The sequence below is a fragment of the Cervus elaphus genome, chromosome 4, assembly GCF_910594005.1.
Source record: "Cervus elaphus chromosome 4, mCerEla1.1, whole genome shotgun sequence".
Classification (NCBI taxonomy): Eukaryota; Metazoa; Chordata; class Mammalia; order Artiodactyla; family Cervidae; genus Cervus; species Cervus elaphus.
In genome coordinates this window covers 25,989,611-26,008,427 of record NC_057818.1, presented here as the reverse complement: position 1 = coordinate 26,008,427, position 18,817 = coordinate 25,989,611, and the positions used below count along the sequence as shown (strand labels likewise).

At 44.3% G+C, this 18,817-nt stretch overlaps 1 protein-coding gene across 1 annotated transcript in view; it reads right to left on the bottom strand.

Annotated features, from left to right (window-relative positions):
• Nucleotides 1-2,827, bottom strand: part of NUP93 (nucleoporin 93) — a 105,421-nt gene extending 102,594 nt beyond the window's left edge. Inside the window, exon 1 of the mRNA XM_043898530.1 lies at nucleotides 2,713-2,827. The gene's annotated coding sequence lies outside the window, so the exon portion shown is untranslated. The remainder of the gene's footprint in view (nucleotides 1-2,712) is intronic.
• Between the last annotated feature and the right edge of the window lie 15,990 nt (nucleotides 2,828-18,817).

Below are 18,817 nucleotides of genomic sequence, written 5' to 3'. Positions count from 1 at the left end.
AAGAAATGCTCAGGCTCTGACATGGCCAACTGAGGTGTCCTCCAAAGAACGGGTACAGCCACCCTCACCGTCATCTCTCACTGCCCGCCACTCATAGATACCCCAGCAGTTCACTACTCCTTGGGGTGCCTCATGCTGCTCCCTCCCTTCATACCCCAGGACACACAGGTGCACACTCTGCTAGAACACAAACCTACCCTGTCACACTCTTAGGTATCTTGAAAAGTGGGCTGGGACAGTCCTAACTACTTCAAACTGCTCCCACACGATTCTGAACCTTCGATTACTATTCTTCCCTGGACAGCTGGAAAAACGGTGATGATCTCTTCCCAAGTCTGTCTCCTTCTCCACAAGGAGAATTCTGGTAGGGTAAGGTCCACAGACCACTCAGCTCTGAATCTTCAGTTGCTAGGTTTGGCACAAAAAAGGTACCAAATCAATGTCTGCCAAATCAAAGTGGCCAGTTCCCTGAGGACCTGTACCTCAGGTCCTCACCTCCGGATCTTAGCTCTGACCTCTCCCTCTCAGTGGCATATCTTTCTTTCTACCTTATTTTCTCCTGCAGTCCGTCAGGAAGCAGGTGCAGACACTCAAGTTCACTATCTTGAATCTCCAATATTCCCACCTCAGGGTATTTGCACTGGCTGTTTCCCTCCAGGAATGCGCTTGCCCTAGATATTACCCTCTCAGATTTCAATCAGGTCTCTGTTCAGATATCCGTGTCCTCTTTTTAAAAGGGCCCTGCCACCACGTGCCATCCCTGTGGGCTCACCACCGGTGCTGTGCCCCACAGAAACAGCACCTCAGTGAGTGCAGGCCTATCTCAGTCACCACTGGATCCCCAAACCTTTATCGGTGTCAGGAACATGGCCTTATTTCCTATGTGCTGAGCACATACTGTGTGGCAGGTCTAGGTGCTGGAGATACAGCAAGGAACAAAACAGATAAAAATTCCCCCTTCATGTTCCCAAGGGGAAAAATAAACAATACATACATAAGATAAACAAGAAAAATATAACAACAATAAAATCAATAAAGGAAGACAAGAAGTGAGAAAAGTCTTACTAGATGACTCGCAAATAAAAATCTGAGAGAAATGAGGGAGCAAACCATGTGAATACTGAATCGCAAGCCCAAAGGTTCTGAGGCTGAAGAAAGTCTGCCATGTGCAAAGAGCGGGGAGCAGAAACTAAAGTGAGAAAGTAACAGTGGGTCAGATTATAGCTCCCTGTAAGGACTTCATCATTTGTTTGTTTTTTCTTTTTGTTTTTTGGTCATGCAGCAAAGCCTGTGGGATCCTAGTTCCCAGACCAAGGATGGAACCTGGGCCTGAGACTCAAGTCCCAACCACTGGACCACTAGAAGATTCCCAAGAGTTTATCTTAAAATGAGATGGGGACCCACTGGACGGTTTTATGATCTGACTTACAGGGATCCTTTTATCTGCTGTGCTGAAAACAGGGGTTAGGGCAGAAGCCAGGAGAAGAGATGGGAGACTATTTCAATAATCCAGGAGAGAGGTGATGGTGACTGGGCCAAAGACACTGGATGTGAAAAAGCAGTCAAGGATAACTCAAAGGTTGTTGTCAGAGTCTTTTACGTTACTGAGAAGAGAAAAAAATAGCAAGAAGAGCAATCTGGGAAGAGAGGTGGAATGGAGCTTGCTAGCCCTGTCCTGACATGTTCAGTCTGAGTTCCCTACCAACCATCCCAGTGGAGACAGTAAGTAGGCAGCTGCACATAGGTGAAGGGAGAGGCCCAGGCTGGAGATATTCAGGTGGGATCTGTTAGCCTAATAAACAGGTATTTACAATGATAGCCTCGAGTGACATCACCAGGAATGAAAAATAAAAATGTCCCAAACACAAATTCACAAAGAATAACGACTGAAAAGAACAGATATGATGCCTAAGGACACCCTCTCACCCCCCAAAGAGAACAGAAAGGTGACCCCTGCTTAAAGACATTTTGGTCAAAACAAAACCTCCTTCTCACAACCGGCAGAGGGGCAAACCACGACCAACTCTGCCAATGGGTCGTCCAAACTTTGAACAAAGACCCTTGCGGTCCCAGTAATTTTTCAAAAATGAGACCCAGTAAATGTAGGTATTGCCTTTGTAAAAGATGGGGAGCTGTGGGCCCAGAGAAAGTGAGGGCCACGTCCAGGTTCTAATCACTAGCATCTGCCTTCACGGGAAGGAGCATTCTGCTGGATGCAAACGGAGGAGATAGGCCACGGCTCACAGGGTTGTCCCTCTCCTGGGAGGGCAAAGCCTCCCGACAGGGTCAATCCATCTCTGAGGGGCGAGCGAACTGGCAGGGCGCGGTCAGGAAGGTAATCTGGAAGAGTGAGGTGGCGGGGGAGGGGCATCGATACAGACGAGGGTGGACTCGCAGGGCAGGGGTGGACGTGGGGGCGTGGCGCGCCTGCAGAGCGCTGGGGTGGGACATGAGGGGCGCCAGGAGCCCGCGGCTCGGTGTTCGGAAGGAGGGCAGATAGAAGGCACTCCGCCGGCCCATCCCGACGCTGTAATAAGGGGCGGTTCGACAGGGCGCTGTGTAGCCGGCGTGAGGCGTGACGGCTGCCATGAGGCGAAGGGGAAGCGTGGGCAGCACGGTTCTGAGCATGTGGACCGGGCTCCGCCCAGCCTCGGGGGCCTGGGTTCAAGGATACGCCGCGTGTCAGAAGGACGGGCCCAGAAACACCCTTACCTGGCGCAGCAGCAGCCGTGTCCCCCTCGCAGGTCCCGGCTGGAGAACGCGGCCGCCGCTTCTCGCGCCGCTCGTCCGCGCTCCCTGATTGGCCGAGGCCGGCCCTCCCAGAAGCCCCCGCGCGGCGCGCCGCCAAATGAACTTTATGGAGACCCGTGGAGACGGACACGGACACGGGCGGGGCTAGGGGCGGGGCCTTCGACTGAGCTGTCACTCCCCACACTCCCTCGACCTCTGCCCTCACCCTTCCCACGTGGTTAGAGTCAACTCGGGCGCAAGACAGCGGTCGCACAATGGCCTGCGCGGATTTCTTACCCTTTATTGAGCACCATCCAAGTGCCAGGCACTATTCTAGGCACGGGGGGTACAGTGGTGACCACGACAGTTCTCAAGGTGCTGGGGGAAATGAAAGTGAAAGTCGCTCAGTCGTGTCTGACTCTTTGCGACCCCATGGACGCTACAGTCCATGGAATTCTCCAGGCCAGAATACTGGAGTGGGTAGCCTTTCTCTTCTCCAGGGGATCTTTCCCAACCCAGGGATCGAACCCAGGAAACCCGCATTGCAGGCGGATTCTTTACCAGTTGAGCCACTAGGGAAGCCCGTGGTGGGGGAAATAAAAGACAATAAATGACTGCCAGTTTGTAAGGAAGGCAATGGCGAAACAAGCAGGGTAACGGGAGAGACAATGCCTGTGTGATCAGAGAGGGCCTTTCTGAGAAGGTGATCGCTGAGCTGAAACTTAAATCATGAGAAAGGGTCAGCCTTGCACAGCCTTGGCTGCAGAACATTCCTAGTAGAGGGAACAAATCTGAAGGTTCCACGGGGAAACACCTGGTGTTTGAAGAATAGAAAGAAGCAGGGGGAAGGGTATGACTGGTAGAAGATGATGGAGCACAGGTGGGGTAAGACAGTTGGCTGGGGCCAGACTTTGTAGATACTTCAGGCTGCAGCGAGAGAGTGTCAGTTATTCCTCATGCAAGTGGAAGCCACTGGAGGGTTTGATGCTGAGTTCTGACATGAGCTGGTTTACTTTTGTAGACAATCCCTCTAGTCCTTTTGGGGGAGAATGGACAGTAGGCATCAGAGAGGAGCTGGGAGGCTACTTCTGTGTTTAAGACATAAGCAGAGGACTTCCCTGGTCCTCAGATGGTTATAAATCCACCTGCCAAAGCAGGGGACAGGAGTTTGATCCCTGCTTCAGGAAGATTTCACATGCCCCAGGGCAACTAAACACCACAACTACCAAGCCCAAGCACCGCAGCTAGAGAGTAGCCCCCTCTTGCTGCAACTAGAGAAAGTCTGCGCATGGCAATGAAGACCCAGTGCCGCCAAAATAAATAAATAAAATGAAAAAAAGACAGACATGAGGAGAGTGGAGCTAGGATTGTTGCAATGCCCAGTCATACAATACAATTAGTGCTCACAATATGCCAAAAATGTGTAAGACCTAGTCCTTATGATCTGATGAAAAGTGGGTGCAGAAAGAGTGTATTTCAGTGTAATATGTAAGGATGCTAAGGGAGTTTAACCCAGTCTGTTGGGTTGAAAGGAGCCTTCCCCTGGGGGTGGGTGGGTTGATGCCTTCACTGAGCTGTAAAGGTGAACAGGGCTCAGACAGGCAGAGAGAGAAGGGAGCTTTTTCCTCGCCAAGGGAATAGAATAAGCAAAGGTGGAGAGGAAAGAAAGTGTCCGCCCACCCTCTCGATACATTACCTCTCAATTCTGAGAAAGGGAGCCCCTACCCAGGCTCCTCTGAGACCTGTTCTCTTCTAGCTTTCAACCTGCACCTGTAAAGACTTGAGCAAAACACTAACGTACTTTCTATGAAAGTATGAAAGCTATGAAAATCAGATATGAAAGTGGGGACGTTACTGCACTAATAAGAAATAAGGATAAGAGTACTGTGAACAATTGTACCCCAACAAATGATGGATGGTATGGACCAATTCCCAGAAACATAAAACTTACCAAGACTAAATCAAGAAAAAGTAGATTACCGGAGTAGACCTGTAATTAATGAGATTGAATCAGTCAACAAATCTCTCAACAAATCTCTCAAACAAATCTCTCAACAAATAAAAGCTTTGGATCCAATGGCTCCACTGGTAAATTCCACTAAATATTTAAAGAGCTACTACCAGTCCTTCTCAAATTCTTCCAAAAAACTGAAAAGGAAAGAATACTTTTTATGAGTGTTCTGTGAGGCCAGTATTACCCCGATTCCAAAGCCAGCCAAAGATACCACAAGTAAAAATTCTTAGCAAAATGCTAGCAAACCAATTTCAGCAACATATTTTTAAAAAGATTTTTGGATGCGGACCATTTTTTTTAAAGACTTTATTGAATTTGTTACAATACCACTTTTGCTTTATGTTTTGTTTCTCTGGCCATGAGGCATGCGGAATCTTAGCTCCCTGTATGTGCATGCTCAGACGTATCTGACTCTTTGCTACCCTATGGACTGTAGCCCACCAGGCTTCTCTGTCCATGGGATTTTCCAGGCAAGAATACTGGAGTGGATTGCAATGTCCTCCTCCAGGGGATATCCTTGACCCAGGGATCAAACCCGCATCTCCTTTGTCTCCTGCATTGCAGGCAGATTCTTTACCACTTGAGCCATCAGGGAAGCGCTCAGCAGCATATTAAAATGAGTATAACACCATGACCAAGAAGCATTTATTTCTGGAACGCAAGACTGGTTCAACATATGAAAATCAATCAATGTAATACACCACTTTAACACAATGAAGGAGAAAAATCATGATAATCTCAATTGATGCATAAATACATTTGACAAAATTCAACACCCTGTCATTATAAAAACACTTTGCAAGCTAGAAACAGAAGGAAAGTACTTAAACAGAGTAAAAGCCATATATGAAAACCCCCACAGCAAACATCATACTCAATGGCAAAGAGCTGAAATCTTTTCCTTTAAGATCACAAACAAGGCAGGGATGCCTGCTTTTGTCACCTCTATTCGACATAGTACTGGAAGTTCTAGCCAGAGTAGCTAGGCAAGAAAGAGAAATAAAAGGCATTCAAATAAAAAAGGAAGAAGTTAAATTATCTCTGTTCCCAGATAAGATTTATATGTAGACAGTCTTAAAGATCACACACATACACACACAAACACACATACAAACAAACCCTGTTAGAGTGAACAAATTAATTCAGCAAAGTAACAGGATACAAAGTCAACACATAGGAAACCAGTCACATTTCTATACTCTAACAATGAAAAATCTGAAAAGAAATTTACAAAAACAATTCAGTTTTTAATAGCATAAAAATAACTTAGAAATTAACTAAGGAGGGAAAAACTTGCATAATGAAAACTACAAAATAGCTGAAACAAGTTAAAGAAGACATAAATAAGAGAAAACACATTCCATGTCCATGGATTGGAAGACTCAGTATTGTTAAGATGTCAATATTACTCAAAGAGATCTGCAGAGTCAATGCAATCCCTAAAAAAATCCTTATGACTTTTTTTTTTTGCAGTAGAAAAACTCATTCTTTATGGAGAAGCCTCAAAAACTAAAAATACAATTTCCATATGATCCAGCAATTCCACTTCTGGATATATGCTCCAAAGAATTGAAAGCAGGGTCTCAAAGTGACATTTCTACACCCATGTACATAGCATTATTTACAATATTCAAACTACAGAAGCAATCCAAGTGTCCATGATGGATGAATGGATATGCAAATATAGTATATACAGAGAATAGAATATTATTCAGCCTTTAAAAGGAGGGAAATCATGACATATACTATAAATGGATGAACCTTGAGGACATTATACTAAATGAAATAAACCAGTAACAAAAAGACAAAGACTATATTATTTCACTTGGAGTAGGTAAAGTCATGGAGACATAAAGTAGAATGGCAGTTGCCAGGAGCTAGGGAGTGGGTGGAAATGGGGTTATCATTTAATGGGTACAGAATTTTAGCTTTACAAGTTGAAAAGGGTTAAGAAGATAGATGGTAGTGATAGCATTATAATAATCATAAACACATTATTACAGTATTTAATACTACAGAACTGTACACTTGAAAATTAAGATGGTTAATTTTATGTTGCATATTTTACCAGCATAAACAAAAATGTTTTTAAGGTTGTGGAGCAACTAAGACCATCATACACTACAGAGGAGTTGTAAATAGGAACATCCATTTTGGAAAACTAGCAAAACATATTAAGTTAAATGCACACATACTCCGTGATTCAACAATTTTATGTATGTATGTATATGTTTGTATGTTTTAATCCATCTCTTGCATAAATGTGTACATATTTTCGCTAAAGCCATGTACAAGAACATTTAAAACACCATATTTTGTACTAGCCCCAAAGTGGGAACTACCCAAATGCCATTAAAAGAAGAATGCGATAAATAAATTATGATGTGATACTGCAAAATACTGCAGTAAATAAAAGAATATGTGAACTACATCCACATATAATAACGTGAATGAATTTCATAAATAATGGTAAGCAAAACCCAGATCCAAATGTATGACTCCATTTATATAAAGTTCAAATGAGACAAAACTAATCTATGGTGACAGACTGTCAGATCAGTAGCAGTACTTTGAAGGCACATCAGTAGTTATTTTGAAGGGAGGAAGGGTTGTTGATTAGGGAGGGAAATGAGACAATCTTCTGAGGTTTGTTAATGGTCTGTTTCTTAATCTGGATGCTGGGCACATGGATGTATTCACTTTTTAAAAATTCATTGAGCTGCACATTTAAGATTTATATACTTTACCACACATATATTATTCATTATACAATAAAAGTTAAAAAAGGGAAAATATCCTCTTCACTATGGAATATTTGATATTTTTGCTACCCAGAATTCCTATCACTTCTCTTTCCTAAAGTATTTGCAGTTTAGAACCTTGTTTTACTTCCTTGGTATCCCCCACAATCCTTAGCATGTGGTACATGGGAAGAAAGCTAGAATTATATCTTAAATGACAGAATTCAGCTCCACAATTGCCCCCTATCTTGAGCTGCTACTGCTGGAGATGGGCTCTTAGTGGGTGGCAGCAAATTGCATAATGCTTTGTGATCTGTGACTGAGTGATGAGCAGTATTCTTTAATAGTCATTAAAAGCTTAAAAGGGAAGCTTCTTACTTTGCACTTTAGATGAATTTAATTTCAGCTGCACAGAAGGTGACTTGGCATTATCAGGGATGGCAAATAGGCTTTGACCAGAATTCTAACTCCTGTGTCGGCACAATTGGTTGGGTCTACCAGAAGTCATGTGTTAAAGATACTGAGGGTAGTTCCAAGCTCAATAGAGGAGCTCTGAGATCATTTAGTGTATCAGTCAGGATGTTTGAGCTCCGAATAACTGATTGAATTTGGCCTGAACCATGAGGAAATGTGTTATTAACCTAATTGGAAGTTTGGCAGTAGATGGCAGGTTGGTTGATTCAGCAGCTGAGTCTCCAGGGACCTTCCAGCTTTCTGCTGGGTCATCCTCGGTGTGAACTCCATCTTGAGGCAGTAAAGATGTTGCTGATCTAACAGGATAGCCAGTTCTTACCCTATAAAATGGGCTTTCTTGATGACTCAGTGGGTAAAGAATCTCCCTGCAATGCAGGAGACGTGGGTTCGACCCCGGGCCTGAAAGATCCCCTGGAGGAGGGCATAGCAATCCACTTCGGCATTCTTGCCTGGAAAATCCCATGGACAAAGAAGCCTGGTGGGTTACATCCCACCCACAGGGTTGCAAAGAGTTGGACATGACTGAATCGACTTAACACACATGCACAGGTGTATACATATGTAAAAATTTATTGAGCTATAGGCTTATGACTTGTGTACTTCACCAGATGTAATTATCTCTCAATGAGAAGATTAATAAGCTTGAAATTAAAGAAAATGTGATTCACATCTAGTATCGCACTTGAACCTTGCAACAACCCGGGGGTAGGCAGGGCAGGGCTGGTGATCATCGTGCATCCCATGGGAACCCAAACTCCAGGAGGATTAAGTGATATACCCAAGGTTACAGAGGGAGGTAGTGGCAGACTAGAGCCTACACTCAAGTCTTCCGATATCAAGGCCAGTGTTTTCTAGTCCAATAAAAGCCTCAGAGGTGAACTTAGAAGCCTTCATGAACTGTAATAAGAGCTATGCAGTTCTCACATGGACTTTCTTGCCAAGTTTCTGAATTGGGATGGGAACGAACCTCACATTCTCATTAATCAGCAGTTAACTCTCAGATGACATTGTGGAGGTGGCAGGATTTTTTTAAACATCTGGTTGTTTTATTTGTTATTAAACAAACTGTTGAGTGAAAGGAAAAAAAATCCTACACATTTCTTCACTGCTGCTGTTTCAAGACAGCTTTGCCGACATCTATCAACTTTGTTTATGTCAAATTGCACAATTTGTCACTGATGCTGAATTTGCCAAAAGTAAAGTGAATTTGATTGACAAGTCCCTAGGGCCTCTCTCTCTTCCTTTTCAACATTCCAGATGTTTAAAAAAAAGTTGGATCCACCCCCAAGAAAGGCTCATCTGCGGGTGGAGCTTGGGGGATATGGTTATAGTTTGTTACAGTTTCTGTAGAAACTTTGCCTCCTAGAGACCCTATCTTCTTGATTGGTTCAAATTACCCTCCATTTTCAATTGTTGCTTTTCAATAGAGCCATCTGTTTTGAGGCTCATCTGTCAGGGGCTCTGTTGTGGTTGATTATTAAACGTATTTGCAGCTGGAGGTTCAGAAAAAAAAAAAAAAAAAAACCTTAAATGACAAAAGAAAATTGTCCCCAAGAATGAAAGTAGAAAACAGAAACAGACTTCTAGCATTACCACTCTTAGAAATCAGAGGACTTAATCCTTCTCTGAAAACCCAGGAGAAAATTAATATCAGCAAACAAGTGTGGTGGACAGTAATGGACATTGGGTGGCATTGGGGCTTTCCACCACACAGTCTCCCTTCTTTGGAAACTACACCCAAGGCCATGCAGGCTAACTCTGGGGGGATTACGTCTTTCACATTGTGACTATTCTCATAGGGATAATAGTAATCCACCATGAGGGGTTGTCTCTAAGGATTAAATTAGTTAATGCATGTTAAGGCTTAGAGCAGTCTTAACATATGTTAGGTGCTCAGTAAACATTGTTTTTATTTCTGGCAGAGCCTGTTGTCACAATATTCTAGAATTGAGGAGAGGTTTCTCTGACCCACCAGGACCAAGCCACCCTTTGCCCTCACTCACTCCATCCCATTCCACCTCACCCCATGCTAGGCATCATTAGTTCAGTCAGTCAGTCAGTTCAGTGGCTCAGTCGTGTCTGACTCTTTGCGACCCCATGAATCGCAGCACGCCAGGCCTCCCTGTCCATCACCAACTTCCAGAGTTTACTCAAACTCATGCCCATCAAGTCGGTGATGCCATCCAGCCATCTCACCCTCTGTCGTCCCCTTCTCCTCCTGCCCCCAATCCCTCCCAGCATCAGGGTCTTTTCCAATGAATCAGCTCTTCGCATGAGGTGGCCAAAGTATTGGAGTTTCAGCTTCAGCATCAGTCCTTCCAATGAACACCCAGGACTGATCTCCTTTAGGATGAACTGGTTGGATCTCCTTGCAGTCCAAGGGACTCTCAAGAGTCTTCTCCAACACCACAGTTCAAAAGCATCAATTTTTCAGCACTCAGCTTTCTTCACAGTCCAACTCTCACATCCATACATGACCACTGGAAAAACCATAGCCTTGACCAGACGGACCTTTGTTGGCAAAGTAATGTCTCTGCTTTTTAATATGCTATCTAGGTTGGTCATAACTTTCCTTCCAAGGAGTAAGCGTCTTTTAATTTCATGGCTGCAGTCACCATCTGCAGTGATTTTGGAGCCCAAAAAAATAAAGTCTGACACTGTTTCCACTGTCTCCCCATCTATTTCCCATGAGGTGATGGGACCAGATGCCATGATCTTAGTTTTCTGAATGTTAAGCTTTAAGCCAACTTTTCCACTCTCCTCTTTCATTTTCCTCAAGAGGCTTTTTAGTTCCTCTTCCCTCTCTGCCATAAGGGTGGTGTCATCTGCATATCTGAGGTTATTGATATTTCTCCCAGCAATCTTGATTCCAGCTTGTGCTTCTTCCAGCCCAGCGTTTCTCATGATGTACTCTGCATATAAGTTAAATAAGCAGGGTGGCAATATACAGCCTTGACGTACTCCTTTTCCTGTTTGGAACCAGTCTGTTGTTCCATGTGCATCATAGGACATGGCAACTCTCTATAACTTTCACCTTGAGAGCCGGGTCACGGCACGTTCTGCTTTATGTCCACCAGGGGGCGATCAGTGAATGCTAGTTGAAAAAGGACCAGCCTGACCCGCTGGCTGGGATCCTCAGAACAAAGGCTCCAGCGTCCCCAACGTATCAACTCCCCTGGAACACAGAACCTGAGATTCTCAAATAGAATTAGCACCCTCAGCATTTGGTTCAGACTGGGGTTAACAGTGGTATGTGTGATATAGTGAGATCTTACATGTAGCCCCATCTTGGTGGTCAGGGGTTCTGTAATATTCCTGGGCACTGGAAACATTGCCTGAAACATGATGTGGCCAGACCTTGTCTTGCCTTGAGATAGAAGACTGCTGAATACTCAGACTTCAGTGAAGCAACGCCAGAGTTTACCCTTATGGAAACCATTTCACACACACTTGCCAGGCTACAGCCCCTGGCTGAAATCTGTCTTAGATGTCTCATCCTTTTTTAGAGTAGAAAAAGAAAAAACAGTCCTCTGAAAGTCATAGAAGAGGGGCATTTAGGTAAGAATAAAACTTTCTTTATCCATCTGGTTGATAATATAATTTTAATGGAAAATATGTTTGTTTTTAATCCATGTGTCTTCACAGCATTTACTTTTTTGTAATGTATTTAATTTTATATTATGAAAAGTATGACCGTCAGTTTCATGGTTCAGTTTAAACTGGAAGATTTGAAGGGAGAGTTTTTATCCAGTATGGTCTCAATTTTTAAAATCATCTATCAATTTCTATGAAGTTTTTGTGAAAAATCTATCCTGGTAAGAATCAGTGTTTCTCTTTTTTTTTTTTTTTAATGAAATTAATTCCCACAAGTAAAATTAAAATACATTCATTTCAACTCAAGGTCTTGTATAGAATAAATATTTAGTAAATGTCAAGTGAATGAGAGAAATATTAACATGAAAGCCTGAGAAGAAGTGGGGTAACTTCTGTGTTGTGGAGTTGACTGTGCTGGACTCAGCCCATCGTTTCATTTCACCCACCAGCAACATTTAGAGAGGATCTGTCAGGATCTATTTTGGCAGAGAGGGTTCTTTGCTCTCTGCCTTCCATTCAGCCAGCCAGGAATGGTTGTTTGACAATCAGAACACGCCTCACTGATAGCTGGATCAGGTTGTTTTATCTCTACCTGGTGAATAATCTTAGCATCATACTTTATACCCAGAAGGTGTGTAATTAGTGTAATGAATTAGCAATTTCTTGCTTCTCTGGGAGAATGAATACCAGGAACCCTATTATCATAAAGGGCAATTGAGGGGAAAGGAACTCACATGGCAGATACTTGACTTATACTGTTTAATTTAATCCCTCCAACAGTGCTTTCAAAGTATTCGTGTGTTTCAGAGCAGAAAGGAAGCTGAGCAGAGGAAAATGTTCAAGGTCATGTAGTGAAGTAACTAGAGAAGGATTTTTGAACCAAAAGTTGGTCTTTTGCTGTGGCCCATGGTCTTGCCACCATATCATTCTCTTTGTAGAAGAATCAGGGGCTGCTGTTTAGACAAAGAATTGAGCTGAACATTCCCCGGCAGGGACTCAGATGAGGCAAGATCCTCACGGAGGATCATCCCGTGGCACCTGACAGTGGGTGGCCCCCTGCCTGACCTGAGCCCCAGCTCTGGCAGACCCCACTGTCATCGGGGGGAAAAGGATTTCACCCTTGCCCTCTGAGATGCTGCATGCCCAGACATCTCTGTACCACTGTGGTTCTCAGGCATTTCCATAGTGCCCTGGGCAAAAAGTCAGGGTATCCCAACACTGCCTGTGGTCTGTGTGGGCCATGGAGGGGAGGATTGGGCAAGTCACTTGCCTTCTGAATCTCAGACCTTGCCTGTGTCAGGGGAAGTCGATACTGTGTGTCCAAAAACAACCCACCTGGAAGGATGCAATGAGGCTCTATGAAAAGATATGCATGGAAGTGCTTTGAAAACATTAGAGGCTGTAGGAATGTTCCAGATTCCTTGACTTCTTTCCAAATAAGATGTGACTGAGTTCCTGAGAAATTAATTGGTATCAGTTTTTCATTTTGTTTTGCTTTGCCTTTTTTCCCCCTCTGGTCAGCATCTTCTACAAAGAATGGAGAGTTCATTTTCTCCATCTCCCTCAAAGGAAAACAGCCAGGTGCAGAAGTTAGTATTCAATTCAACTGCAGAAAACAAACAAAACCCAAACGCAGTAACAGCACCAATACCTGAACAAGGTAAGATATTATTTTTCTGTCACGTAAGAGAAGTCTGAAGAGAGGCCATTCCAGACAATCTGGTGGCTCCCAAGTCATCAAGGACCCAGGCTCCTTCTACACTGTTGCTCCATCAGCCTTAATATCCCTCCTCACTGGCCAAGGTGGTTGCTTAAGATCCAGCTATTGCATTCAGGTTCCAGCTAGCATAAAGAAGGGCAGGACTCTGAAGAAGCTCCTCATTCCTTCAAGGATATATTCCTACAGTTTTATATCCACTTCCACTTACCAGTCATTGGACAAAACTTGGTTACATGGCCACCACTGGCTGCAAAGTAAGCTGGGAAATGTAGTCTTAGCAGGACATTCGCATCCCAGACAATTGTTGGGTTCCTATTACAAAGAGGAAGGGGGTGCATAGCGAGGGAAAACCCATTGTCTACCCATCATATCTTGGGTTCTTAAGTTCTGGATTCCTTGTCCAGGTATGTGAGTGTGTGCGCACGTGCATACATGCACACATGTGTTAGGAGGAAGGGAGCCAGCAGGGGAAAATACCTAACACTGCACCACTGAGATCTCAAATTTTAGTGCAAAGCAGAACCACCTGAGAAGCTTGCTAAACACACAGTCAGTAGGCAGATTCTTAGGCAGAAAACTAGCACTCATCAAAATAGGACGAAATAACAAACTGGTTTTCAACAAAAATTAAGATTTCTGATCATCAAAAGATATCACTAAGAAAATGAAAAGGCAAGCCCTCGACTGAAAGGAAAATTTCCTAATATTTATCTATGACAAAGGACATATGACCAAAACTGTGTGCTGGTCTCAGCCTATCAATAACCAGTATTTTGGTTGGACCAGTCCATGTGGTTCGTATGATTGAAGACACCCTTCAGCTACAACCATCAGGAAATTTTGGAAAAAAAAAAATTGAGGTTTAAGACTTATAAGATCTGAAAATGATACATCACATCTGGGGCCACACAGCAAGGTCAAGGGGAGAGAGAGAGACTGCATGGGCCTGGGGTTCCTCTTTTATTGAGGTTGAGGGTAGGGTGGGGGGTGTAGGTTTTCCTGAATTCACTCCTTATTGATGAATTTAAAACATAAAAGTGGGAATTTTAAAACATGGGAAGAGAAAAAAAATGTAGCACCAAAGGTCAGTTGTTATCAACCAAGACCTCTAAAAAGAAAGGAACCTTGGTTGGGGGAGGCAGCCTGGCTCTTTATCTTGCTGTGTGACGTGCAATGTGTTTACTCTAAATAGTTGTTTTTGAAGTGGATGCTTCTTTGAAATAGATGCCTCAGTGACCAAAGTGTGTCAGGCACTTGCACTAGAAAAAAGAAAATACTGTCGGAGCTTACACTATAAGAATATATAAAAGAATATCTGAAAATTAATCATTATTAATAATAATTTAAAAGATAACCCATTTTTCTAAATGGTCAAAAGACTTGAATAGGCACTTCATGAAAAGAGCATATAAAATGCCAATAAACATGAAAAAATAGTTAATATTCTTAGTCATCAGGCAAAAGTAAATTCAGGTCACAATGATCTGCCACTTCATACCCACTAGAATGACTACAATTTAAAAGCCTGATAATACCAAGTGTTGGCAGAAATGTGAAGCAACTGAAACTCTCATATTCTGCTGGATGGAGTCTTAAAGGTTACAGCCATTCTAGAAAAGTTTGGCAGCTTCTAATAAAGGCCCAGAAAATCCACTGCTAGGTGTCTACCCAACAGAAATGAAAGCATGCTGCCCACAAAAAGACTTACCTACAAATGCTCATAGCCGCTTTCTTCACAATGGCCCCAAATGGAAAAACCTGAATGTCCAGCAAAGAAGGGATAAGCTAACTGTGGGGCATGCATACAATGGAATGCTACTCAGATATAAAAGAATAGACTATTGATATAGGCAATAATATGGTTGAATTTCAAAAGCACTGGGCTGAGTAAAAGAAGCCAGAACAAGTACTAGACTGTAGGATTCTGTTTACATTAAGTTCATGAATAGATGAAACTAATATGGGGCAGAAATGAAACAGGGGTTGTGGGTGGGTGAGACATATTGACTGGAAGGGGGGCTGGGGAATTCTTAGGGTGATGGACATGTTCTATGTCATGTCTGGTGTGTGAGTTACATGGGAATGTTCATTTGTCAAAACCCATCAGACTATGAATTTAATGTTTGCACATTTTACTGAATGTAAATGTAATTTAATCTCAAAAACTGTGTGTGTGAATTGCCAGCCCTCATCTCAGAGATTTGGATTCATGGGATCTAGGAAACTGATGTTTTTCAGCTGAGGATCTGGCATTTTAATCATCCCCCTCCTCAGGGTGTCCTGATGTAGGTGGACAGACCTGATGTGGTTTCTGGAATCGGGGAGGGAGCCGTGAAGGCCGTGTGGCTCGGATGGGAGTGGCTCCCTGAGTTCTGGAGGACCCCAAGGTGGAGGGTGGAGGAGGGGAGGGGGGCCTGGGTCCACAGCACACAATGCCCTGCAGGGGGCCCGGCCCCTCAGGTGGGGAGGTGCAAGAATGCTCATCACCCTGGGGCCTAGTGCCTGGGCCCTGGGGGAGCAGGCAGGGCCCCAACACGAAGGCCTGTGGTCAGTGGGAGGGCAGCTGGGAGAATGTCTTTGTGGCCTGCTTGGAGCGGCTAGAGATGATGGCCAGTGGAAGAACAACCCAGGGCTAGCGTTACCGAACCAAACTTCGGTCTGTTTCAGTTCAGTTCAGTTGCTCAGTCGTGTCCGACTCTTTGCGACCCCATGAATCGCAGCATGCCAGGCCTCCCTGTCCGTCACCAACTCCCGGAGTTCACTCAAACTCATGCCCATCGTGTCGTTGATGCCATCCAGCTATCTCATCCTCTGTCGTCCCCTTCTCCTCCTGCCCCCAATCCCTCTTTTCCAATGAGTCAGCTCTTCGCATGAGGTGGCCAAAATATTGGAGTTTCAGCTTCAGAGTCAGTCCTTCCAGTGAACACCCAGGACTGATCTCCTTTAGGATGTACTGGTTGGATCTGCTTACCTGCATGCAATTAAGCCCATCTACTGACACCAGGTTGTGGTGAAGGAACGTGCAGTGTTTATTGCAGGGCACCAAGCAGACAGTTCAGGGCAGCTAATGCTTGAAAGGCCCAAACTCCCCATGGCGGTCAGGGAAAGGCTTATAAAGACAGGGAGAGGGGGAGGGGTGCAGGGGTGTGGACAGCCTTCTGATTGGCTGGCGGTGAGGTAATCGGGAGTCAACATCATCAACCTTCTGGTTCCAGCTGGTCTGGAATCTATGTGCTTGTGGGCAACAGGCAGTTAACTTCTCCCACCTGATGGGGGGTTCAGTCACTGCAAAGCATTTGAAAGGATTTGGCTCAGAATCTACTGCCCTTGAGGAGGAACTGAAGATCCTCGACTTTAATGGCTAAACTATCACTTTGGTCTTGCTTGACTGTTTTCCTTTGTTCCTGCATTTTCTCACTTCTCTGATTAAATTTATTCTTTGGAATTTGGTGGAGGCCGAGGAGGCTAAAGTTTTTCTACAACCAAGAGGCAGGTAGAGGACATAGGGAAGGAAGGTCTGTCCCAGAAAGGCCCATTCGGGTCCTCCTTGATGACAATTTCCTTTTTTTTTTTTTTTTGTTCCTCAATCCTGAGGAAGAACAGGTGTGGAACAAGAAAGGAAATAAAGTTTTGGATACAGAGGTTAATCATAAACTCAGTGGAGGAGCTCAGTTTTAGCGGGGGGGAGTCTGTTTCACTAGGAATCAAACTAATAGTTATCGTTCACTGAGTGCAAAGAAGTGTACATGTATTGATATCTATTCGTTTCTCCCATATTATAAGTGAAAAAACTGAGATGCCAGGGGAGCCAGGATGTGAACCCAGACAGCCTGGTTCCAGGGCTTACATCCTCAGCCTCCATGCGGATCTTCCCCTTCCACTGACCCCTAGCCCTTGTATCCCTGCTTTCCTGGGCATCAGACAAATTGCTGTAGCCAGAGGTAGAATATGCAGCCTCAAAAGGAGATTGAAGGAAAATAAAAATAAAAAAAGAAACTGAGGTTGGACTCCTCAAAGCCTTGGTGAGCGGGACGCCACAGCCCCTTGCAGGGCCGGGGACTCTTGCTCATGAGTAACAAAGCAGGTGGGGAGTGGTGGGGGCTGTGGCAAGACCGCTTTGCAGGGGGCAGCCGTTACTGAGATGGTCCCCTTGGGGACATGCAGCAACACCGGTCCAGTGCTCTGGAGACCCAGATGTTTAAAGATTCTGATCCTTCTGGTTCACATTCCAGTCAAGTGAAACGTGGGTGGGTGGGATGCAACCCTGGGGGTGCCGATTGCAATGCTGGCTCTTCTCTGCTTCCTGGGTGTCCTGTGGCAGGATGGATGGCAGGCCGGTGACCTTCAGAAGGTCTGGCCTCAGCCTTCTAAGGGCAAGGATATTTAGCTCCATTAGAGCCCACCCTCCCCTGTGTACTGAACCTGAACTTTCTGGCGTGGCCAGGGGAGCCCTGCCCTGCCCTCGAGTCGGCGTGCACCCTTCCTTCCTGACAGTCAATAACTTTGTCCCAGACTCTAACCACCCCGTCCCCAGTGGCTCCTCTGCCCCATGCCAGTTTTTCCAAAGGCCCTCACGTCTGCCAGAGCTGCCTCCCGCCTTGTTCCCGCACGTCCCACTGCCTCCCGCTCTGTTTACTGGCTGGTACACAATTTTTGTTTCTTAAATTCCATTTGAGCCATCATGCTGCCCAATCTCTTATCTCACTCCCTATCAAGCTTCAGCCTGAGCTTGGGCGTCTGTGGGCTTTGCATCCAGATATGAAAGGAGGAGAGATTCATTTCCTGCCTCCTGGCTCTCCAACCCCACATCCTCCAGTTTAATCCACAAGCTCGTTTTTGGTGTAAACAACAGACATTCATTTTCTCACGATTCTGGAGGCCACGAGGCCCAAGTCAAGGTGTCAGGAGGGTTGATATTTCCCCCCTGCGGCTTCTCTCCTTGGTTTGTTGATGGTTGAATTCTACCTGGGTCCTCACACAGTCTTCCTTCTCTGCGTGTCTGTGTCCTGATCTTGTCTTATGAGTTCAGCAGTCATACTGGACGAGGGCCCACCTTCATGACCTCATGGTAACTTCATTCTCTCTCTAAAGACAGTCTCCAAATACAATCACATTCTGAGGTGCTGGGGGTTAGACCTGCTTTACTGTCACACATGCTTCATGTTTTTTTTTTAATTAAAAATGTTTTAATACAAATTTTAAAGTTCACACTCCATTTACAGTTATTTTAAAATATTGATTGTAATCCCCGTATTGTACAATGTATTTTTAAAATATAATAATGTCTTATTTAATGCAATATATCCTATTATTTCAACATGTAAGAAATGTTAAAAAAATTTTTTAATGAGGTCTTATTTTTTCATACCAAACTCGTAAACCCTGTGTGTATTTTATTTATTTATTTTTAAATTTTATTTTAGTTGGAGGATAATGGCTTTACAATGTTGTGTTGGTTTCTTCTATACAACAATGTGCGTCAGCCATAAGCATACACATACTCCGTCCCTCTTAAGCCTCCCTCCTTCCTCCCCCACGTGCTTC